This window comes from Aythya fuligula, chromosome 10 (assembly GCF_009819795.1).
Source record: "Aythya fuligula isolate bAytFul2 chromosome 10, bAytFul2.pri, whole genome shotgun sequence".
Taxonomy (NCBI): domain Eukaryota; kingdom Metazoa; phylum Chordata; class Aves; order Anseriformes; family Anatidae; genus Aythya; species Aythya fuligula.
This window is the reverse complement of record NC_045568.1, coordinates 13880547-13906154: the sequence shown is the minus strand read 5'-3', so window position 1 is coordinate 13906154 and position 25608 is coordinate 13880547. Positions and strand designations below refer to the sequence as shown.

Sequence of the window (25608 nt, the reverse complement as noted above, 5' to 3'; positions counted from 1 at the left end):
TTGTTTTGTATTCATGTGTATCTCTTTTCACATTGTTCTGCTTTGTTGTCAAATAAAGAGAAAAAAGCTACACTGCAGTGTCATCATTATCGATATCTTAGGAGTGTTAATGATCAGTTAAAGATGAAAAATTGAGAAATAACTTTTCATTAAAAACATATTTCACTTATGCAATGTAAAATTTGGGAAAGGCTCTGATTCTGTGAATAGTATTTATTATTGTTGCGCCAGTATCTGTATCATGCTCCACATTTCACATTTCTGATTTTATGTTCAAAACGAGTAGCGTCTCCTAATATTTCTATGCTTCCTACTGGATATTTGTTGGATTAACAGAAGGTGTTTAATTGCAAGCGAAGCCTATCTCACATGTAATAAAGTATTTTTTTTTAATAAATCTTACTCTTTCATAATGCTAAAAAAAAAAAAAAGAAAAAGAAAAAGCAAGCTACAAACACTGATTATAAGGCATCTATAAAGCAATCTTTTAATAAGATGAGTGAGAGCAGTGAAATAATGAAGTGTGAGGATGTGGAACAGTTTTCATAACTGCGTTTCTAATTTTATTAAATATATACAACAAGAAGGAGGATAATGCCTGGCATTTTATGCAGAATAAATATGAGAGAATTTGGTCATTAACCTGCTACAAAACATAGATGGTGTCAGATGACATATATACTTAAAAATAATGGAAAAAAAAAGGTTTTCCATTCTGAGCTCATCTAAGTGATTCTGAGTAAGTTGGGAAAGAAGTCCAAGGAGACTTGGGGAAAACGCTAAAAATAGCATCTGTGGAGAGGGAGAGGGAACAAAAAACCCCCATGTTAATTGATGATGTACCTGATGGTTCTTAATGGGGAGGAGAGTGGGAACCCAATCATTGAGGTCTTAATGAATAGTGAAAATTACTTGATTGAAAATAGTATGTGTTGACTCCTCACCCAACTCTGACTTCTTAGGCTCTATTCAAGTTTGTTATGTGCAACTCATTTGACTGCCTTTTAGGAAGCCCTTTCTTCAACAGAGTTTTATAACATGATTTTTTAATTTTATTTTTATGTTTTATTTATTTATTTTTTAACAACAGCCTATTGCAGAGAAATATGGCAAAAATCATTGTGTATAAGGGTGTGTGTGGAATTGTGGAATAACCTAAGATGTAGTGGTACATGAATTTCTCTTGCATCTTGTAAGTGCTCTTCATATTACTGATCATTTGAGCAATGCTGTTAATGAACTTACAGAATCCTGCAGCAGTAGATTGACTAGCCTGGTAATAGTTTTAATTTCACAAAGATAAAAGGTAGTAATACTGCCTCTTCCCTGAAAATCCTTACATACAAGTTTCTGCAGGATTCACTTCCATGACAGTGGAATAAGCAATGAATGTTTTGGCTTGGTGGCCAAAAAAAAAACTGAAAAAAGATGTTATATGACAAATGACTTTTTTTTTTTTCCTTTTGTGTAAATACTCCATTTATTTTCTTTCATAATATGGATTAAGGTATACAAGGTGAATCAGCTTTAACCAGTACTGAATATTTTTTATTAATGAAAACCTATTCTTTTATGTCTTACTGTTAAATATAGCGTGCATTATGCACTGGGTACGCGTCTCACTTCCTTGTATGGCATTGGTAATGTTAAATTAATATCTATTCTTGTCAAGGTATGCAGTCAGATTTACATAATTAGTCTGTTGTTGCTTTGAGCTTTTTTTGCAAAGGAAACCTGTTACTAATGAAGGTCTGTTCTAGTCACATAAAGAACGTTTTAGTCTTCTAATAATGTTCATTCACTTATTCCACCCTTACCTTTTTTTTATTTTTTTTTAAATCAGTGTTTTTGGAAACGTGTTGAGGCATCCTTTATGAAGCTCTTTGCAGATGCAAACCACGAACATTCTGTTCCACAATTCATATTTTCCATCTTTCAGTGTAATAAGCTCCAATTTGTCTACTAGTTTTTAGAAGAGGAACTTTTAAATTTCTTGTAGTAAAAAAAAAATATTTTTATTACCTTTTTTTTTTTTTTTTGTCCTTAGCTGTTGTAACAAGTCTGGTTCTCTTCCATAAAATTGTCATATTTCCAGGAGGAGCACTTTAAATGAACATGGCCAGAAAATCAGCATTATTTGTTGTTTTGGACCAATTTTTAATATTTCTTAAAACTGCAACTATATAAACATAATCATCACTGTAGGTGTAACTGTCACCACAATAAAAGGAGTGGAGCGATTGCTTAAATTAGATGGATAAGTCAAGTAATTGAGGAAAAGATTATCTAAGAAGGGAATTTCATCTAAATATGTATATTCAGAACATCATAATTGATGGAATACCAGATTGTAACTTTTTTTTTTTTTAAAGAAATAATGTTAAATCTTTATGTTGTGTTGGTTGCCAAGAAGTACTGAGTATGGTGTTTCCTATTTTTCAGGTTACCTATACAAATAACACATTTTAAGAAGTCAAGCCTCAAGGAACTGTTAGGTGGAAATATGTAAGTATTGACATTCTTGTTATTTACTTCCTGTTCTGAGCACTTAATCTGGTTGGTTTCAACTGTAACGTTTTACTCTGGAATAAGGAAGATAAAAAGTAGATTTTTTTTTTAATGCAAATATTCACAATATTGTGAAGTTCTTCTGAAGTCCTTGCAAAGACACTGAAAAATGGATGATACTGTTTTTCTTCATATTTGTTTTTATCACTCAAGTAACTCTAAAATATCTAATGGTTTGCTGCCTCGTGAAAATTTAATGATGATTTTCATTCAGTGTAAGCTGTTGGGTAGGTCAGAGATGCCTCATATCTTGGATGGAGTTATGAAATTTTCTGAGTTTATTACCCTATTAAAATTCATTTTAAATGTCAAAGTTTCTAATTTGTACAAGGAAACTTAATTTAGGAGCATCTTCAATGAAACACATACTTTTCTTCCTGAGTATCAAGTGAAGTATCAGATAAAAATGTAAGTCCTTTGCAGCATATTAGAACAATTATTTCTATCTTTTAACTTTAGGTAGGTGCAGAGGTGGGTACGAGCAAAGTCATAACATACTAGAAAACTATTCTGACTTTCATGTTAAAAACAATTCAGAGGAAAAGACTTTAATTTTAACCAAAAGTACTGAGTTAGGGAAAAAGCAAAACAACATTCTCAGCAAAGCCCAACTGCTTTTTTTTTTTTTTTTTTTTTTTTTTTCCTTAAAGTTAATTCTGTCCCCTGAATGACTTGCTGGCTTTGACCTATTTTGTACTCTTGTTCTGTAACGTTAATCTCATACTTCTGTCTTGGCCTGTCTGCACTAGACCTCTGCCTCTGTGCTTGTGTAGTGCATATTAACTCACCTTTTCATTGTATTGGGTGTTTTCCTAATCAGATGTTTCCAGCTTCAACACCTGAACACATAAGTTTTACAGAAGGGGGAGTATTAATGAGCAGGTGGTGAGGCAAAACTGGCGGTAGTCCAAGGCTAAAATTCTCCAGATGAGCCAGATGAATAGATAATGGCTAAAGGAACCATTTTTCTAACCCTGTTATTGTGGTTTTCTTTTTGAAGTGGGACCCAGTACTGTCCTGTCTATTAGCTGTGTGTAAATCTTGCCAAAGCCTGAGACTGGAACTTTGATAAATAGATTTTTCTAGTTAATGAGGAAATGTGTTATTGAAGTTACAAGGTATTGGTTTATTGTGGACTGATAAATTTGGGAGTATGACTTTAACAGCGGAGGACAAAAATAATTTAGTGATAAGGATTGAGGGAGACTAATCAGGCAGTAGTATGCCAATTTAAGAAGTTTAAATGTTACATCCCTCATCAAAACTAGTATTAGTGATGCTCGTATCTGATATCTCTATATCTCTGCTGAGTTTAAGAATAGTTAACATAGAGATAAATTCAGTGCCTGTGAGACAAATGCAATGTTTTTTCCCCAACAGGAACCTCCAACAGCGTGGGGGGTGGGGATGAGAGATTTTAACATCCTAGAATGAATGTTGTTTGAAACAATAATATTTGCATCGTAACTGGGTGCAAGGATAATTCACCAGATTCTCCTTGTTACTATAACTTTGTCAGTGTGTATTCGCCTGTTTACACGCTTGAAATCCGTGTTAGAGATATCATTTTCAGAGATGCTAGCCTCCATCTCTAATCGGTAACTGCAGTACTTGTGGTTCCCGAGTATCTATGTCTAAGCTCATTAGTCTATACTAGATGTTAGAAGTCTATAATGTATGCCAAAATCCTTGTTAAAGCAGATTTAAATTGCTTATTAAAAAATGTGGGGAATTACGTTAACACTAATAAAACTTAGATTTAATTGTTGGATTTTCATGACTTCGACTTCAAAAGCCTTGATTGTGTCATATGTTTATTTAGAACTTATGTCACTTATTTATTCAGACACTTAAATGTTAGTCTTCTCAGATGAAGACTTCCTCTTTGAGCAACTGTTCAAAAATACTAGTCTTGATTTCTTGTGATCCCAGAGGAAAGAGACTTTTTTTTTAGTTGTTTTGCAGCATGAAGAAGAATGCAAACTATCTTAAATTTAGGTATTGATATAAGAGGAGTTCATATCAGGAAATTGAATGCCTTTCATGTGCTTCAAATGTAGGTTTCAAGACAGTTAATTTCAGAATGGCATATCTCAGCAGATGTGCAGAATTTATAATAGATTTCATCTTTGCTATGAGCCATAATATCTGGTTAGCTAAAAGTTCTAGAAATGTTGTCAAGAAGAGGGGAGAAAAAAATGTCAGTGCAAATCAATAACAATTTAGCTATGTTGCCAGATCAGTTGTATTCTGTGGTTCATAATTGTTCAATGGATAGACAAAAATGTTTTACATATGCATTATAATTTCATTATATATTGATTCATCTTAATAGTTCCTTCTAGTTATTAGCATTACTATTATTTGTCTGACAGTACCACCTAGCGAATGTGGCTGTTGCCATAAGCTGTAGTCAAAGTTTCTCTTCACACATGTAACATACTCTGCCAGTAATACCAACAGCAGGACAAAATATTATCTCTTTTCTACAGATGGCATGCTTAACATGAGTATTTACCTTGGCTTCTGGGCAGAATTGTACAATTCATGCTGCAGCCTATGCTGTCATTAGGACTTGCATTAGTAAATTTGGAACCATTTAGATTATATATGTGTAAGCTGCAAAAACATCTTTGGCTTTCAGTTGTAGATGTATTCTATTACAATATGCCTCTAAGGTATAACAGGTTCTGTCATCAGCCTTATGTTATTAAGAGGTGAGGAGGAAAGAATCTTCCAAGTTATATATCTTTCTTTATTTTTCCCCCCAACTCTCCACTCAAAATACACTGTGTACTTGGATAGTTAGAACCTTACTTTAGAAGGTTCATGTATTCAGGAGCTCTTGTATTAAACTGCAGAGAAGAATTGTGTGGATTGGTCAATAGCTAGAGCAGAAGCCTCAGTCCTTGTAGTTGGAATATCTTGTATTTCCATCATGTGCTTATTTCTGATGTTTCTTTCCTACTGAATTTGTTTGTGAATCCAGTTGCTCCTCTTTTTATTCAGGCCCAGAGATCCCTCTCTATCCTTTTAGACTTCTGAGTTGGTAGTAATTTCAGTATATGAATAAACATACTGATCTATCTATCTATATATCTCAGTATTCAGGATATGAGCAGCGTTCTACCATTCTATCTCATTCATTCTTCCAATTTCACATAGGCTTGCTTGGACACAAATATAAAGATAGCAAATGGAGTTCCGTTTTAAACATATTTTGAACTCCTCCTTGTGGAACTGGTTTGTTTCTTTCTTCTTTCCTACAAAAGGCAGTCTTTCCTCATTCAGCCATCCCATGAGCAGCCTAGAACCTGGCAAGATTATTCCAGTTCAGCCTGCTTTGCTTCTGCTCTTGTCTGAGTGGTGGTTGCAGCTGAGTCACATAAAGCAGTCTTTAAGATTTAAAAAAAATTTTTTTTGAAGATTGGATATTGAATATTGGCCTTTCTTATACTCATTCATCAGGGGGCTAGAGCTCGAGCTATGACTATTCAGGTAATATAATGGGAGTTTGTTAATATGATCAAGCTCCTATCAAAGGATAATCAGTCTGTTAAGTTAAGAGCTCCTTCATTGATCAGAAAATACTTGACTGGCTTTTTCATTCATCAGCGTCAAAAATAGTTTGGAATGAGTATAACGTGTAGCTTATATGCTTCACTGTATGCATACATACATGTGTATATACTAAGCATGATCTTACAATGTACATCGTCCTTGTTGAGTTGGGTAACTAAGGCTCTGCTGCTTAGTGGTTGTATTTTTGAGATTACTTAGCACAGTAGTCTGTTTCTTTATGGTTGTCTCCAGCTCTGTATCTTTCTCTCTTTTTCCACCTGACTCTAAAATACATACAGATTCTTGTCTGGGACATGTTTTAAAGTCATCCCCTCCCCCCCCCCCCCCCCTTTTTTTTTTTTTTTCAAGTTTTTGAAGTTTGAGGCATCCTGATAAAAGTAGAATATAAAGATTGAGCTTTACCTGTTCAAGGAAGCAGATACACAGATAAAGACAGTAAAGAATATTCCGATCCTCCCAGTCACTGCTGTGATCCTCTAAATTTTATTGATGCAAATAATTTCATCTTTATATTGGATGATATATATCACATGCTAGCTCAAATGATAGATTCTTTTGGTTTATTCAATTTGTTTATTTTTAATATTGTTTAATGTGTAGGCACTGTTGAGTGAACACACATACTCTTAGGGGTGACTCAAATTAATTCCTCTTCTATCATGAAATTTCTCCATGGATTTATCACAAATTGCTGCAGCTGTGAGTGATTCCATACTCATGAGAAGTATGAGATTAAATTCTGTCACTACTGTACTATTTTTAATTAATTTAACCTCCAAATGAATCATTTTCCAGTGCCAGTTTCTCTCTCTTTGGTCAGTGGATTACTTAGCTAATGTCAAATTAATTATTTAATGCAATTAATGTTTAAAAGCTTTGTGAAAGTGATAAGAATGGCAACTGCAGATTCTGGAACTGCTACGGGAAACGAGAATTCATGTTTTTAACTGAAAACAGAAGTTGCATTTTCATATTAGTGGCTTGACTTTTGCTATTGATTTTAATATGGAACACACTCAGCTATAGCAGCAAGGGTGATAGTTAAAATATCACAGCACCAGCAGCTAGATCCTGAAGTGATAATCATTTTTTTTCCTACTAATTTGGAGAATAACAAAGGAAAACAGGAGTAACTCTGACAAAGTAGAAAAGACTCTAACTTCATTGCATATTAAGGAAGGAACAATCTATTTCTTTTGTAGCAAGAGTTGGTGTCTCAAGGTGAAAGTCAAGTTACGGGGTGTAGCAAGTAACCAAGAACTAGTATTATGGGTACTATAGCTTTCTGGCAGTATCTATATTCTGAAGCAATATGGTTGAGACTTGGTACTGGTGGAACACAGAATATGAAAACAAAATTGCTCAAGAGTTTAGGCAAATCAGTAACTGTAGGTATGACAGAGTGCAAAAAAAATCTGGTTTTGGCAAGTTAAGTATGCTTTACTTTAAACAAATGTCTTTTGTCAAATAGGTTGTCTTTCATATATCAATACAGTTGGTTCTGTAATGGCTAGAACCTAGAGGTCATAACACAGACACATTGGAATGCTAGATCCCATTGAAGAAGCCAAGGCTGAGTTTGAGTGCTGAAAAACAATAAATAGAAGGAATGAAAAGGAATGACTCAAAACCCTGTTTAAGCAAGGGGCATTGGAAAAGAGGACCAACAGAGGTCCCTTCTGATCTCAACCATTCTGTACGTCTGTGAGAACTACTTTCTTTTTATAAAGAAACACTTCTAAAGGCTGTTTTGCTTTTGCACTGTCTAACTCATACCCATATGAACTCTAAATACTTATGAAGCTATCAAATACATAGATATTTAAGTTTTGTGCTGTTATCTTTACCTGAAAACAGTGCTTGAGTGTGGTTTCTTCTAATTTCTGAAAAGATGCCAAACTTAAAATACCTGTCACAAACAAAATCTTTCTGTCTGTAAGTGTTTAAATTAGCACTGCTAAGCGTAATAGGATAGGTGTTTTCTCTGGTAAATCTGCATTACTCTGAGGACCCTTGAGATTAATTTTGTGCAAAATGATTATCCCCACCATCAGCAGTGCTCTTAACTACCGAAGTATTTTGCATTATCAAAACCAAGGTAATGAAACATAATGCAGATTGATTTTAACAGAGGAAATAATGTGTGGAAACTTCTATGATAACATGTTACTTCTGGGTTATAAATTACCAAGAAAACTGATGGAAGGGGAAGCTCTGTTTGCCAATCCCCACTAAGGAAAAATAAAGGAAATGGGGAGGAAGGGGAAAGACACAAACAAGCAGAAAATATACTTAAACAATGTATATTAGTTAGTTGGTTGTTTTTTATATGTATATAGTTCACCTTAAACTGAGAACTATAACCTATAGAACCTGAGAACTATAGGTGTTGTAAAACTAGAGATTACCTCTGATTCAAATATTAATATACTTTTGATAAAGCATTTGTGTATAAACTAATTGCTTCTGCTTTGTGCTTTGAGGCTGGAAGCTGTGAGGTCCTTCATTCATCTAATCATTTTTTATTTTATTTTTTTTGTAAATCAGGTATAAATGGGAAAAACAACAGAGGTTATCTTGGAGATTCTCAGACAGGAGACAGCAAAAACTATTTAAATGATTAGTACTTAGGAAATGGAATTATTTAGAAAGAGCGGCTGAATCCTTGCCAATTAAATGGGTGTCAAAAGAGATAATGGTTAACTTGATCGGAAAAGAGGTAATTTCTTTAAAATACATTTGCTCATCTAAAACAACTACATACACAAAAATTCAGTACCAATTTTAGAAAACTATCTCCTGTTACGGTACATTTAATTGAACAAGTTTAATGTTTATGTCATTACTTACGCAGATACTGAAAGTTCAGAAATTTTAGAGGTTTGATTCAGCATGATGTTGATGTTCTCCAACGAAGACAATAAGATCCATTTTAATGGAACCTTTAACACTATTTCATATTTTAAAAGAACAACAAGAAAAAAAAGGTTAAAAAACCAAAAAGATTATACACTGCATTTGGAGCATAGGGTGCATATAAAAACTGAAAAGGAGGCACATATTTTCTCTGTAACCATTTTCTCATTTTCTCAGGTTTTGGATGCAGTGAATTCTGTACCCAGTTGTTTGAGCAATGTTTATTTGTGTATTGACAGCTTATGAATACTTCTGTTTTTTTCTATACTAAAAGGAGTCGTGTTCAATGTCTTGTTAACTTGCTGTGTGAAGTGACCTGCATGTGTTTTGTTGTGGTTTTTGAACTGATTTATTTAAAAAAGCCAGGTGAACAGAAAGTACGAAGTTTTTGTGCTTAGTGTTTTTAATTGTACTGCTCCTTTTCAAGGACTTTATAACCAGGTCTTGTTATCTGTGGAGGCTTTGTCATCAACCGTTCCTACTGTACCAGAAATGTTGTAATTTTGATTGTATTGAAAGTCTTATTTATTCTCCTATGCTTGCAGCTGCTGGCTGGGCACTGCAGACAGCATTATTAAATTACTGTTATTGCTCAGTATCCTGGCATGATGAGAAGCTCTGTCAGAGGTGTTGATCAATGAGAATGCTTTCTCTTTAGATACTGGCACCAATGTAACTCTGTTTAGTTAATTGGCAAGATATTAGAGTTAATTGTAAGTGTAAGTCATTGTATTGCTACTAATCCCTGCTTGCTTAAAGAGTGACTTCTGAGGTAAAAAAAAAAAAAAAAAAAAAAAAGTTCTGAACTATGTCTGAAGTTCTGAGTTTACTGTGATATAAGTAGGGTGAAATTTTGGTTTTCCAATTTCTCGTTTTACAAAGTGATCACAGAAATTTTAAAAGTTGCTACGATCTATTCCTACATTTTCTCAACCAACAAAGTAACAAATTAATATTTTAATATTATATTTACTAAATCTATATTAGTGTACTATATAATAAAGTAGATTTAGGGCATTGGAAGATGTCTTGTTTCTGAGCTTCAACACTGAATTGCTGTGTAACTTGAGGCATAAAGTTCACACTGTCTTTATGCCAAACCTCATCTGTGACATCAAACTTCGTGATTTGTGTGAATAATAGTTATTGAACTGGGTTAACCACAAGCATGGCCAGAGACAAAGCAGGTATAGTGAAGATATAACTGATGAGATTCATTTTATACTTAAAGCAAAATTATAGAACAATTAAGGTTGGAAGGGTCTTTGTGTGATCTTAGTCCAACTTCTGTTCAAGGTAGAGTATGGGTAGGCATCTGGAGAAGTGGATGGCCAGATTGGATGGAGCCAGGTTGGATGGGGCTTTGAGCAACCTGGTCTAGTGGAAGGTGTCCCTCCCCATAGCAGGGAGGGTGGAATTAGCTGATTTTTAAGGTCCCTTCCAACCCAAACCTTTGTACGATTCTGTGAGTTTGACTTCAAATCTCCAGGACTGAGATGTTCTGCAGCCTGGATGGGCAGCTTGTTGCTTGGAGGGGATTTTTGAAGTAAGCTAGTCCACAGCTAGACTAGTTGCCAGCTACTGCAATCAACTGTTTGATCAAGTCAAACACATCTTTGTGCAGTTAAGTTTCTGCTTCCACTCTTAATGCCCAGGTGAGTCTCCCAAAATAAAATATGTAGCCATTGCCTCTACTATCTTTGAACTTACTTAAAAAAAAAACAAAACAAAACAAAAAAAACCTCCAGTGATGAAATTCTCATGTTGCTTGGGAAATTTTCCCACCTCTCGGAAAATGTTCTAGTTCATAAATGTTCTAGTTGTTAGAAAAGGACTTCCTAGTTTCAGGGTCCAAAGCTGGTGGGAAGTCTTCTCCAAATGCTTTCATTGCACGAGTGCTTTGCACTGGTAGACTTCTGTTGAGATTTATGATATATTAGTTCTATATGAGGCAAATTCTTTGTGTCATACTGTTTGTATCTGAGGTTGGTTCATATATTTCAAATGCTTAAACAACTTGTTTTGATATGTAGAAATGTTGCTTTTTATTCAGTGAATAGAGACACTGTTTTTCCTTTAACTATCTTAGTGCGTGTTTATTTGAGGTAATACTATTTATGACTAGTAAATGGAATTTATTTCTGAATAAAAAATTCTCTGACATACAAAAATATTTTATGGAATGATCTTTAAGAAAAAATCTAAGTGCCCAGTGGAGAAGGCTGTATGCATGCACAGTGCTTCCATGTGTCTGTTCTTTAAAACTTGCATTGTTTTTTGGTTTTGTTTTGTTTAATTTGTTTTTCATACATTCCTATCTACTCTCAAAGAAATAATGGAATTTCTCCAATCATGACCCAGCTATACTTCGATTTTTTTTTTTCATGTATTTCATGCTTAATCTTTTCAAATTCTTTTATTCATATGATGTATTAAGCTTCTTGGGAGAATAGAATGTTATAGTTTCTACACTAATAGCTTGTAAGAAAATGACTAAGTAGACTTGTTTACTGTCCTACTGCATTCAGTTGCAACTGAAAAAGTATATAAGAACAATGGATCATGGTTAATATTCTGTGGAAGTGTGAAGCTTTGATGTATGTATTTGCTGGTGTCTGCAAAACACAGATAATCAGTATTCTGAAGAGGTGTTCAAATTAAACATCAACTTGACCAGTCATAATTATGGCATTGTAAGGACAGATTGGCACTGAAAACTAATGAAGTTGTCTTTAATCTCCTGCACTGTCAATTATAATCTACTTGTGGTTAAGAGAAAATATTTTGGTGGTTTTAGTCATATTCATGTGACTGCTGGGTGGAATTCTCTTATGTATTTTATTTCCAGATAATAAGCATTTATTGCTTAAGAATTTCCTTCTAGGAGGAAGAGCAGCTAAAGATGTGCTTTATTTCTCGGCTAAAAGTTCATCTTTCACTGTATTGTAGCTGTTATTTCTGACTTGCTTTCTCTGGTATTGAAAGATGGGAGTTTTATGCTTCTTATTTTATGACTTTTTTTAGCCATATGCATTTTACTGAGATACTATAAGGTCTTATTTAGCATTTTTAAAATTAAAATATTTCTTCTAGTTCAGAGAAAGTATCACCATTTGGGTTTTGTACTAGTTTTATCCAATCATTGGCCTTCAGGGTATTTCAAGAGCAGTGACTTCACTGTGTTTTGTAACAAGTTACATTCATTTGGTGTAATTTGATTAATTACAGTGAATGAAAGTACCAGGGTTTCTAGTACTCAATCTCTTTATCAACAGAAAGCATAAAATGTCAGATTAAATATTCAGAAGAAAGAAAAACACATTTTGAAGCATTCTGGAAGGGAAAATAATCTTACAGAATCAGACAAGATCATGTGAAACCTATGGGTAAACTTAGAGATGTTTTGCCTTCCAATACAGAATTAGAAGTGTTAGCATTCAGAAACAGTGTAAATTTCTTATATAGAGATAGTACCAAAAAGTAACATAAAGTAACATTAGAAACACCTTGTACTTTTTTTTTTTCTTTTATTTCCTGCATAAGAAAAGCATCTCCATCATATCTTCAGGTATAAAACAAGTACTTGACAGATTGTATGAACTATGTAGGGTAATCAGAGATAATTTTCTTAGACCAGAAGATTACATTTACAAGTTACTGCTAAATGTTGCTTCTCTGTGCTTTTCATTTTCAAAGTTAAAGCAACGTTTATAAATTCCTGCTTAATACCATCTGTATTAAGTTTCTTTATAATGAATTGTGAAATTTGGATGTGGCTGTTAGCAGTAAAGATTATGGCACCATTTTTGCCTTCCAGGAGCATGTATAATAGTAAAAGTCTTATACAGTGAGTGCAGTCCAGCGTTTCTGACTGTGATGATGTAGAGAACGTATTATAAATGCATGTTGTAGGAAAAGTCATGGTAGGAGACGTGAAAATGGGTGGCATTGCTGGGGTTTATTTGATGGGGCTTAGGTACTCTAGCTGTTGATACATGTATTGAAATATTATGCCGAGGATGCTATATATTCTATTTCTTGTGTCAATTATTTCTTGTACTTTGAAATGAGATCTAGACTTCTGAGACTTTTCTCAGGCCTTCTGGACTAAGTCTGTAATTCAGCAGGAGTAGTGGGAGCCATATTTTCCACTGCAGTGGTTGCAAGTGAAGTTAAGTGGAAACAAAATGAGTCCACAAGGCTGCAAGAGTTAATTTGCACATGACTGTTTACACAGTTCAGTATTTTTAGTTTGCTGGATGTTTTATTTACTATTACTGTTTTCTGTCTGGTTATGAAAATAAATAATTTTTATGTTCACTTTGTTTTGTAAGTACATTAACAATAACTTCTGGAAGGATATTTTCATCAGTTATTTGCTTTTATAACAATTATGATAATACAGATTGCACCATGCCATACTAAAGAAACTTCAGTATTTATGAAGAGGAAAAAGTGTTTGAAATAATAATAGCTACAATTTAATTGGGTAAATTGGGGATATTCTGAATATAATTTAGAATTTAGAATGAGAAACTAGGCGGGATTGGAAATCAATGTTTTGTTTTGTTTTGTTTTTTACTTGCATCAAGAAAAAACATTGTTTCTCTTCAGTTTGCTTTGTTTCTACATGCACAAAATACACTGAAAAGTGGTATATGTTGGGTTTTGCCTTGTTTGGAGGTTTGAAATTCAGTCCGTCAGTTAAAGGTAAGCAGTCTTTAAAACCTCATTTAGTTTTAGTAGTTTTCACAGTTAACAGAACTATTGTCAGCACCTTTGCTGTGTTAAAGTGCTGACACAAAGGAAGCCTGAGCTAGATCAAATATAGATTATTTTTTCTTTCAAAACTGCTGTTCTCTTGTTTATATCATACTTTGATCATTATAGTCAAATAGTTTCAAGCATATCCTTTTTCATTGACTTCTTTTTCTTTCGGATACAGTTATGTTGGTTGCACAGGAAGAAATGGTTAGAGTAACTTTTCTATGTCTTGCTAGTAACAATGCCAAAGCATTTAAGACTTTCCTCATCTTGTACTGTGCAATAAAATCTTCAGCTTCTCTTAATGTTGCTTTGGTGCCAGTGTAGTTGCCTCACCTACCGTTTTCAGTGTATCATTACTCTCCATTAGTGATTTTTCCTTTCCACCTTGTATCAAATAATTTTGAGTACTTTAACTGGAGTAAGAATATTCGTACATACATGTATAATACTAATGGATTGCAAATACTAACAATGTGTGTGGAATTTTCTTAAGGCATTTACAGTGTTGGCTATCAAAGTTGCAAAACCAGAAAGTATTGCTATAAAAGCAAATTAAGAGAGAATTCAAACATGAAAAACTTACTAAAAGTAACTTCTGATGATATTTAGTGCAAGTAGCACTGTTGCACAGCAGATGCTTGCAAATAAGACAAATGTGCATCCAATTTCTACCAAAGTAAATATGCACTTGCTATAAACAAATCAGAAATGCAGTTCATACCTGCCCCAAGTTGTCAAACTTACTCTATTTTTTCCTAACTGAACTCTGTAGTCTCTTCTCCTTGATATACACGTATACCTTCGGTATTCAATACTCTGTGATATAGAACTTAACTTTTTTTTTTTTCTCTGCAGAAAAATTACTTCATTCAGCACAAGTAACAGGTATTATTAAATGTGCCAATGTGACATAATGATGACTTCTAATTAAATCCCTATCCTACCCTTCTCTCCTTTAGTTTCTTACCCTAACCAGAATTTTTCTCTGTATTATCTGCTGATTGAGCATCTAAAGAACTTAGCAGAGCATGTTTTTTGAAAAAGATATTGAAGAAAAAAGACCACTCAGAAAAAAACATACTTAATGCTGCATGTCATGCATGACTAGAGAGTGTGATTTCTTTGCTGTTCAGAAAGAATGTGGTAGGCTTCCTTAGATGGGAGGGAGACCTTCAACTCTTAGCTGGAAAGAGAATGTCTTCTGTTGCTGTGGTTTGCACTAAAATGTTATAGAAAACAGGTGATTTTGGGGGCTGTGGACTGAAGTCCTCTTTTAGGGTTGACTGGTGGGAGAGGCTGCTGGCCTCTGCTCTGCTGCTGGTGGTTACTGGTTGTTTGCACTTGCTGTCTAGAGCTGTTCTTAGTCTTGTTTCTTCTTCAGCTTGCATTTGTAATGAAATCATAACATGCAACTCTTGAGCAATTTCTCAGTATCTGACATAGCCTGGATTTGTCCTTTCTCTAATTTTAGTAGGCTTTTACTCAATCCTCTATGGGTATGAACTTTTGCTCTGATTGTGACTGATCCTGCATTCTTCGGTATATATCCTCAGCAGTATGTGTCTTTTCTCCCCTTGCCTTCCTGTTGTGATTTTCACATCATTTTGGAATGCTTTGAGTATCTTGTTTACTAAGCTATAAGCAATCTTGATTTGCTATGTGATTTCTGTGATTCTTATTTTCTTTCCTAATCTGAAGTGAGCACATGAACAGTGTGGTATGTCAGTTAAAACAGATGTTTTTAATTGATGATAAGAGCATGTTAGCCTCTAAGTAGAAGTTTACAATATGTGGGCAGATGAGTTCTGCTAATTAATTCTAACCAACGTACAAGCTCCATCGAGCCTGTGTGTGTGTATATATATATATACACATATATATATATATGTGTGTATATATATATATGTGTGTATATATATATATATATACTTGTAGCAGCCATTTCCTTATAGGACAAAGAATATCACTGAACTTTCAAGTTCTTTGCGTATTTTCTTCGTGCAGCTCCCTATGTTCCATGCAAAGAATCCATGTACTTGTGTTTTTCTTGGTTAAAGTGATTCCTTGAAGGAATATATCTCTTTCTCTTTTGTGACACTTCTACTTGGTTTATTTTGTACAGGGTTACAAAGAGTGTCAGTATTGCTACTTTTTCCAACAGAACCAAAAAAAAGTATTCTCTCAAGGCTTCCATACTTCAGCAGGCTTGAAAGGAGGAACACAGAACAGAACTAAATACAGCCTCTTGTAATAATTCGTGGACTCTTACAAGCATCTGTTTTGGGAACAGTAGATATTTATCAAGTGAGACAGATGTCTTGACAAACTTGTACATATAAAATTAATCTCCTGAAATCTGATCACTTACAAATGCGTATTAATCTGAAATAGTCTTCCAAATTTTATAGAAATGAGTTGTTCTTGACCTTTTGTGATGTCACCTTGAGAAACCTCCATCGGAATCTTTGTGAAAAATTTTCTTTGACATAATTTTAATAAGATGACAGGAACATCAGCAGCAGTAACGACAGACCTACTGCATTTTTAAGATAAATGAGAAGGTAATGCTACTTAGACTAGTCTTAGATATATTATTTAAAGGAAGATTGATTTCCTTATACGTATTAATTTTAAAATTAGTCTCCCCTTGAAAGGCCATCAGGAAGGATTTAATGAGCTTTATCAACATTTGTGTGTATGTGAAAAAGAATGGGAAAATCATGATTCAAAAGGACTAAAGGCATTAAAAACATCAGTAATAAACTTTACACTTTGTACCAATAAATTATTTTATTGTGGTTCTCAGGCCTTTGTGATACAGGATGTTCTTGAATAGTATTGAAAAATGCATTAGTCAATACTATATTTTTTTGTTGTTTTGCCTTGTTCCACAAGAGAATGAGAAGCTATTTGAAGCTTATTTTTGAGACAGTCTCTTCACCTTCCTAAAAGAATATAGAAAATGCTTTTAGGCTATTATTTCTGTGAAACCCTTATTTTTGGAATTTCAAATGGTAAAGAAATCACTCCCATTTGAGAGATGGATTTAGTCCATTGCTGCTTTTCCTCTCAAGAAAGTTTTCCTTAGACTGAAGATGGGATGCAAGGCACTGTTGTGATCGTTTCAGGACTGGTTTTCAATTCTAAATTTCCAGCATCAGCTTGAACAAGATCACTATAGGGGTTTGAAAAGCAGAGCAATATTTAAAGAAATTCAAACTGTTTCTTCCATATATAACAATTTGAAATGTGTGCAGGAGTAAAAGCTATCCAAAGGTAAGAGATAAGATGTATTCTAAAGGCCTAAAAGATGCACCTTTGAATTTTAATGTAGTGGGTTTATGTATCTCATAAGATTACTGGCTTGGAGGTTTGTTTTTTAAAATGAATGGAAATAACTTCTAGACTCTGCCTATGGCTACAGATATGTTAAAATCCTATTTGGTAAATCGATTGCGCTGCTTTGGGTGAAGGTGTGTAAGCGATTCCAGGTTAAGAGTTTGGCTGATTTCCATTGCCATGCCCTGGGCTAAAAATTTTTATCATTCTTTCAAAAAAAAAAACAAAAAACAAAAAACTATCTATGTTCTAAAAACAAACAAAATGAAACAAAAACAAACAAACAAAAAGCCTTACCAATGTAGATGCAATTTGTGAATAATTCATTTATCCTTGAACAAGGTACATGCTAATTATTGGTGAAAAGGCTCACCAGGCAAGATGGCCAGCTATGGGATTATTTTGTTTGTGAATTTAAATACATACCGTCTTTAGAAGATGCAAAAAATGTAGTAAGTGTTAAGTGTACTAGGGAAGAAGAATAGCAACATAAAGGAACGTATAATGAAAATTCAATGAACAATAAAATAGATATTTGCAAAACAATTATTTCTGAAAGACATCTGATGTATGACATCATGGAAACACAAAGCCATAGAATTTTGTGTACAGGCAAACAACTCCCTTTGAGAAAACTAAAGCATGGAATTATATGGGGAATTACTTCCACTGTATTGAAATGCACATTTTTACTACTTTATGCTTTTCTTATGACAGCATATTTATATTACAAAAATGTTTTGCTTGCTTCTTCTAAATGCATCTACACCACTGAAACTTCTTGCTTTGGCATAATTATTCCTCCTCAGGAATTACTTTTGTGTAACGCTGATTTATATCACTAAAAAAACCTCTATTTTTATTGGTAGTTTTGAATTAATATGACAGCACAGGATAACATAATTCAGTGTAAAAAATAAATTTAAAGCATTTGCAATTCTGTTGGCAGTTCTGGATAAGGGGAAGTTTGCTGTAATAGTACTGTTAGGATGAATACATCTAAGAACCATTCTGTTTTTCCTGCAGTTTATTCTGGCCACTGCTTGTAAAGTGTGCTGTTTGTGTAAAGATAATTTTACCTTTAAAAAATGGTCCCTGTGCTCAGAAGTATGATTATCGTTTGCACCCTGTTTCTCACAAGGCTGATGTGGTTGGACTGTGCAGACCTTGTTCTATGTACATACAGATTGTATGAATTATCTGGACATTGGATTGTGGCCGAAATCGCAGTTGAAATCAATTCATCTTCTTAAGCCAGGCTTCTAAGCCTAGTCATGCTGGTACCACATCTTTAATGATAAAGGAAAATATTTCAGGTAAAAGAGGGAAACTGAGTTTGGCCCTGAAAGTTAATAAGCATTTAGGAAAACTCATACTCAGCATTGGATGAGTTTGATTAATTTTGGAAAGCTACTTAAAAGTTTTCTCTATCCATGCACTATGCACTATGAAAAGGTATATATATATATATATTTTAAATATTTGTGAAGTCATTCTAGCTTGTGTGAAATGCCTGGCATTTCATTCTTACTTGGCTTGGCTTTGGCTCTGCCAAACCTGCATGTATTATTCCTATAATAATATATTAATGCCTAATATGGATTGTGGATTTTGTGAAAAATTATTGGAATTTATGGGAGGTTATATGAAAAGATTATAGGAGCATTTGCTCCAAAGTTCTGAAGGTCAGGATGCTATTTTTGACAGGATCTTTAAGAGCTGGAGGAGTACTAGAACAGGCGTCTGTTGTTTTCCAGGAAAAACTGAGATCAACCCAGGATAATTTCCTGGGACACTTCAACTGCAACTATCAGACTGTTGTAAGCATACCAGCCATAGACCTGTAAAACTGTTTAAGTGCTTAGGTATCTGCTTAAAAACCATGATGTAATAATTATGTAATAATCATCTCTGAAGCATTTGGACTGAGAGGCATGCTAATTAAAGCACAGAAAAAGAACACGAAGGCTTCAGTGCTCGCCTTACATCACCCAGCCACACTGCAGAAGATGATGTTATGTGCTGTTCGGATAAGCTTTCAGTACAGTAGCAGAACTGCCAGAAGAGGTAATGAGGTTTGCTGAAGATCTTGACAGCAAACTACAGTAAATGACATAGATGGTGTAACATTTCACTGAATGTCTGTCAGTGTGGATACTTCCATGCCAAATGGATAAAATATTTTTGTCTCATCTTAATTAACAGTAGTGTGTTTCCTTCTTACCAACTTGAGAGAGAAATTTTGAAAGTAGGCTTTTGAAGAATTGATTTATTTTTTAAGAATGCCAACCAAATGGGTTAGCTTTGGAGAATTATCAAGCTTCCATTTTTTCAAATGAGCACGCTGCTCTTTAGATTGTAGAAATTCTGATAAATAATTTAGACATTTGTGTATTTAATGGTGTTGAGTACCATGTGGTGTTTTAGGTGTCATATTGATCTCATGAAACTGATTCGCACAGGCTTCTCAAGTTTTTGCTATGAATTCACATATGAAATGTTATAAGATATCCATACTTCTCTTCAAAAATATCATTTAAGTGTCTGATCTTCATTTTTGGCATATTTTGTGGAAAATACAAATAGTAGAGGTCAAAAAAAAAATAAAGGCAAAATCAACCTTCCTTCAACCTTGACGCTGTAACTCTTGCACAGTTTCTGAGAAAAGCTAATCAGATGTTAGTTTAAGTCTACATGACATGAAAACAGAAGTCTAGCAAAAGTCATAAACACTTTCACCTGCTGTTCTATTTCCATAGAAGTTACAGCAAGCACGATGAACAAGCACAGCAGTTAAAAATACATATACATATAAAAGAAAGGAATCTTATTCTGTGTATTTTACAGAGGAAAATCATGAGGTTTGAGTTTTAGGTGCTGTACTTCTTCAAATGAAGAGATTCAGCTGTTTCAAGAGGGGTTTTGATTGCTTTCAGTTTTGGAGTGGATTGGTGTTCCTAGGGAAGATCCTGATTCAAACCTGCATTAGGAAAGTTGAGTTGATTTCTTGATCTCCTGTTAGCTTCCAAAAGCCAGTTCAGGTATCACAGAATCACAGAATTTCTAGGTTGGAAGAGACCTCAAGATCATCGAGTCCAACCTCTGACCTAACGCTAGCAGTCCCCACTAAACCATATACCTAAGCTCTACATCTAAACGTCTTTTGAAGACTTCCAGGGATGGTGACTCCACCACTTCCCTGGGCAGCCTGTTCCAATGCCTCACAACCCTTTCAGTAAAGAAGTTCTTCCTAACATCTAACCTAAAACTCCCCTGGCTCAACTTAAGCCCATTCCCCCTCGTCCTGTCACCAGGCACGTGGGAGAACAGGCCAACCCCCACCTCGCTACAGCCTCCCTTGAGGTACCTATAGAGAGCGATAAGGTCGCCCCTGAGCCTCCTTTTCTCCAGGCTGAACAAGCCCAGCTCCCTCAGCCGCTCCTCGTAGGACTTGTTCTCCAGGCCCCTCACCAGCTTCGTTGCCCTTCTCTGCACCCGCTCAAGCACCTCAATGTCCTTCTTGTAGCGAGGGGCCCAAAACTGAACACAGTACTCGAGGTGCGGCCTCACCAGAGCTGAGTACAGGGGGAAAGAAGGTAGAAGACTTAGTACAGGTAGAAGACTTAAAATAGCTATCGCTTCTTCACGACATTCTCCTGGCTTATTAGCTTGCTTATGTGAACTGGAAGACCTATATTTCCCCTTTGTTCAGTGTTCTTAGTGTAATGCATTTCTGGTGTAAGAGTAAGGCAGAGCTTAGTAAAGTTTCATATGTATATACATGTATATCGGGAAATTGAAACAGTTTGTAGTGCATTGCATAGAATCCAGTTACTGAAGAGCAGTTGTTCCTACAGCACTTTGTTAGCAATTTATAGGAAAAATCCCATGTCATTCCTGCTCCCCCAATCTCCTTTCAGCTCATCTTTGCTTATCGTATGATCTATGCTGTTACTCATCTTTGGGATGACTGGTGTGATGGATGTGCAAGGAGTTGAGAGTTATTGCTGGGCTTTATGCTTATTTTGGCTAAATATCATGCTTTCAAACACTTCTTTCTTTTTGAATTATTTTTCAAACTACAAATAACAGCAACAAAAAGGCTCATTAAATAGCTTGAAAATGCATAATACCAGATCCTGCTGACTTGCTACCCACAGGATGTCATTTTCATCTAAAACTAGCTAGGAGTCTTGAGTAAATTACAAAATTTTCTTCTGTATTTTAATTAATATGCTCCGTATTTAATGTGTCTCACCATGGCTTTGCCACGAAATGACCCCTTTTATACACTGTGCTGTTGGTAAAGGAGCTCCGTCCTTCACAGGATGTCTGCCTTAGGAACAAGCTTTTAATGTGCTCATTTTCATTCTGTTACTCATGAGTAATAGACTTCTTCTGAAATATTTTGGTATTTTTAATCATGTGTTGGCCTTCGATTTGTAACGTAGGAAAGGTTTTGTGCTTCTGCTGGTGAGATATGCCACACTACAAAGACACGAGTGTGTTATAAGTGAGACCCAGACTGAGGACCAAAAGAATAAGCATGGCCAATTCTGCATTGCCTTTGTGCAGAGATAATGAGATGCATCCACTCCTCACTACTGGAGTGGGATAAGTGGCAAATATGTGATGCAGAAATAACCATCAGGTGTCTGGATAAAGTTAGTGTGGTGTTTAAGGTTGGCTGCAGTGTTGTCTGCTGTGGAAGCATGTTGTGAGGAAGAGTGGTGGCTTTAGTTGATGTAGTGGGGAAAGGGGTGTGAAGAGTTAGAAACCCTTCCGTGCGTGGGGAAACAAGCCAGCAGCCTCTGTTCTATGCGAAGTATGGATGCGGTGATTAGTAGTAAACTACAACACATCTGGGTAAGGGGGGAAAAATGTACGAAGGGCGCTGAAAGCGAAGTTCTGCTTTCAGTGGCTGCTCAAGTACATCATCTGTATCTGTGAAGACTGCTGGAATCAGACCATTGTCCTGACTCTTACAACAAAAAGCTTCTTTTTATATACATATATATATTAGTGGTTTTCTGTTTTTATTGTGGTAAGTTGGCCTCTGTGTGAGGTGGTTATTAAAAGGAAGGTTGGAACTCAAGGTTATCTTAGTGAGGTAAATGGACCTGCTCTTCTCTGTGACTATGCGTTTTCATGTGGGGAAAAAATATAACTAATATGATGTTCTGCTCCAGATGCTCAAAGTACTGATTCAGAGGTATTATACCACTGGACATTTCTGAATCTATTTCTAAAATAAGTGACAAATAATTCAGAGGTGGTGCCAATGTAGTTCAAGTAGTTGAGTAGAATGCCTTTTCTGTGTGCAAATATTGTCTTGCTCAGTATGTGATAATACTGCTTTTTGCTCACTGATCCTTTTTGCTGCATGTAAACCCAACTATTGTTGCTATAATGATTAAAAAAAAAAATCAACGTAAATTAATGACCTTCATATGAGCTCTCAACATCTTGTTCTGACAATGGATGCTTATTTTTTAATGCATGATATTATTGCCATAATGAGATTAAGCGAAAAAGCAACAATGCTAAAAAATAATGTATCTTATAAAATACAAGAAGCTTACAATTTCTGCAACATTGATTCACAACAATGACCAGCTTAAAAATGCATTCAGAAATTGGTTTCCATTTAAATTTGTGCTTCTGTTTTGCCATGACATATGCAACAAACGCTAACAAATCTTTTTTTCATATAATCTGTGCAATTTAAACTGTGGTATTACTTTTTCTTTTTGTAACATTTGTTTCAGTTTACTTCAGTGAAATATTAAAATTCAGCTTTTGATGCATTGCAATGAGTGAGTTCCCACTTCAGTAGTCACAAAATTATTTGAATGTTTGTATGGGCTTTTGCTTGTCTTTAATATTACAAATAATGTTTCTTTTCTTTTTTTTTTTTTTTTTTTTTGTTCTCTGTAAGTTCTCAAGCACTTACTCAAGCGTTATTTTTTTGAAAATCTCTAGGTCTGTACTCATACTGCAAATTAATATTTTGCTTTGTGTTTGTGATTGATCATTTGCAATCATGGTCTGGGTTTTCAAACTGCTGAAATGTCCCCAAATACGAGTGAAGTGGGAACATCCCAGGGTTTATGTTTTTTTTCTGTGTTTTTTTTTTTTTTTTTTCCTCCTCTGTACTGTTTTTGGAAAATCTAGATCTTTACTTTTTGGCATTACATACAGAAATTATAAAAGCCTAGTAACAGTCACTGGGGAGCCTGTCATTTATATTTAAGATAATTGTGGAAGGTGATAAAAGACTTTTTCAAAGATTACATGCCACTGCATGTTTTCTCAGACTACCTACTGACTGCTGATGACAGCTACTTCATTGAGTTTATTGGTTGTAGCCTTTAATACAAGATTTTTAAAGCTATTTATAAATAATATTTATAAATAATTTATGAATGAACCAAATGGTAGCATACCTGTATCTCTGCTTAGTTAGCATTCAGGCCTATAGGAACATACTAACTTTGTAAACTTTGAATACTTAAAACCAATCATTATTTAAAATTTGTGCAACAAAGTTCTCTCATACTTCTGTCTCCAAGCTATATATAGAAAGCTATATATATAAATCTCAGCTATATATAATATAATATAATATAAATAGATAAACATATACATATAATATAATTATATATTTATATATATTTCCTTTTTTCTTCCCCCCCCTCCCTGCAGGTATAAACTCCAGTGTATTTATTTGCTTCAGTTACAGATCCATTGGATTCATAAAATGTGAACTCTTCCTCAGCAATTAACCTTGCTGGATCACTGTGGGATGCTTTCCTGTTAGTAGGCTGGGAAGAGTTTATTAGGATTAGATTTAGGTCTATTTTCTAAATGGTTAGTAACTCTTTGCAGCTTATTCATGTATTTAATTTCACATCTCTGTTAAAAGCATAGGATTCAATTAGTGGTATGATTATTTTTTTGGTTGCATTCTGAAATAAGTGTAACTTTCTTATTTCCAATTCCCATTCTGAAAACCACCCACCCAAAACAAACTCTAAACTCTCTAGAGGATAACATTACTATGGAATTTAAGAATCATGCAATGTAAGGAGTTACTTTCAGTATCTTCTTTTGAAGATACGTGCAATCACCTGTAGCATATCATCTCTTATTTGCCTATTGCTGCATAGTTGCACTGATGTGGAAATGTATGATGGAAAAGAAATTCAAGATTGTTGCCTTTTTGCTTCGTTGAAAATTATCTAGACTTTTACAAAGCTCTCAGAAAATTATTTGCAGTCTATTTAAGGAAGCTGGCTGAGCTATCAATAGATAAGTCAGGTCTTTGCTCATCTGAGGTGTCCTTGACAGTAAAGAGTACACTAGGCTGAGTTTTCTACTTGAATTTAACAGCTGCAGTTGTTCCAGAGTGAGCACTGAAAAAAAAGTTGCATATTTCTCCACAGATCTCCTTTGCTGAAATGTTAATGAGAGCTGCTGAAGGCATTTATTTTTGATAATATACAATGATATTTTGATGATGTTGGCTTTAGGGAACATTTTTTAATCTGAGATTTCTTTACCTAGTCTGTCACAAAATAGCAATCGATGGCATTCCCCAATGAAAAAGATATTTTTGTGTTAACTCTAGGTGTTACAGGTAATCAGATGTTTTGGAATATCTCTGGTATCAGAAGGTATGGCAGGTATGTAGGGGGGATGCTCTGTGGAAGTTTGTTATTCCAGTTACCTTCATAAGGATAATGCCAGCTCTTATTTCTGGGTTTGTGGTCAGTGAGAAAAACAACAATGCAACATTTCCCTAGAAATCCTTTTTTTTTTTTTTTTTTTTTTCTTCTTTTAGTGTGAGTGAAATTAACATGGACTTTGAGAAAGAACACTGATTATTTAAAGAATCACTCATGATAAAATATCTCCTTCTGGGAATTTGTGTTCCAGTAGATTAGCATTATTGATCATCCTCTCCTCACATACTCTACAGATGATTTTAGAAATCTGAAACTATTATTCTTTTCTTGTCTAATGTAATTACCAGTACAAGAAATAATCTCATTAGAAGACAACAAGGATGCATTCTAATTGTTCTAATAAGTTATGCTAATGCTTTATGCTTGCAGTCAGGTTTAGTAAGAAATCATTTGACAAAGTGACAGCTTATCTTACAGTGCTAGCAAAATATAACTTCAGTTTTCTCTGCTTGAAAGTTACTGGTATTAAAAATTTGAAGCCTTTTATTATTAGATAGGTTTGGACCCCTCAGGTACATTGAGATTCTTAAAAATTCTCTCCCATACAATATTTATAGTGGCAGTTAACTGTTCTGTGTTAGTTGTCAGGAAACCAATCAATTTGATGACTTGGCCTACACAGTTTTAAAATAGGGCAGTAGGGCAAGAAACACAGTCAAACAGTCAACCGCTTCTGAAAGAATTAGTA

At 34.6% G+C, this 25608-nt stretch overlaps 1 protein-coding gene across 1 annotated transcript in view; it reads left to right on the top strand.

The window, feature by feature from the left end:
* FHIT (fragile histidine triad diadenosine triphosphatase) overlaps positions 1-25608 on the top strand; it is a 564596-nt gene that overhangs the window by 67129 nt on the left and 471859 nt on the right. The window contains exon 2 of the mRNA XM_032194486.1: positions 2443-2505. The gene's annotated coding sequence lies outside the window, so the exon portion shown is untranslated. The remainder of the gene's footprint in view (positions 1-2442; positions 2506-25608) is intronic.